Source organism: Apis dorsata, unplaced genomic scaffold (assembly GCF_000469605.1).
Source record: "Apis dorsata unplaced genomic scaffold, Apis dorsata 1.3 scaffold_333, whole genome shotgun sequence".
Classification (NCBI taxonomy): domain Eukaryota; kingdom Metazoa; phylum Arthropoda; class Insecta; order Hymenoptera; family Apidae; genus Apis; species Apis dorsata.
Window position 1 is genome coordinate 289,159 of NW_006263601.1, and position 757 is coordinate 289,915.

Consider the following 757-nt stretch of genomic DNA (forward strand, 5'->3'; position numbering starts at 1 on the left):
TAATAGCGTTGATTTCTTTTATAGTATCCTTTTATATGGCATAAGAATTTCCTAAAACTTTTGTTTTGGAAAAAAAATTAAAGAAACTATCTGAAACCTCTGCTTCTATACTACTATATATATTGTAAATTTAAATTATCAAATTAAATTAACGAATATTGCAATTGTATAAATATTCTCATGCAAACAATTGGACTATTGAATGAATAAATAATATATATTGAAAAAAGTATCAAATTTATTTAGAACAGAAATAAAATACAAATAATATATTGTTAATAAAAAATAATTTTTATTAAAAATAATTTTTAACATTTTGATTTAAAATATATTATAAAACGAAGAAAATATCAATTTTTTACAATATCCAATTTTAATTTTTTAAATTTGTAAATTTCCAATTTTAAAAAAATTTAATACAAAATTAAATATATATTGTATTGATTATATACAATTGAATAATAGAATTAACACGTTATTTGATTATTTATATTATTATTAAAATAACAATGACTAATATATATATACTATATATATACTAATATACTATTATATATAACTAATATATAATATATACTAATATATAATAATACTATAATATTTTTATGTAAATAAAACTAATTTTATTTAATTTTTTATTGTTTTTTATTATTTTATTATTTTATTTTTTATTTTCTTATTAAAATCATTAATAAAATAAAATCTAACAAAATAATTTTTTAAACATAATAAGCAAGATAATTTCTTTTCTCCAACT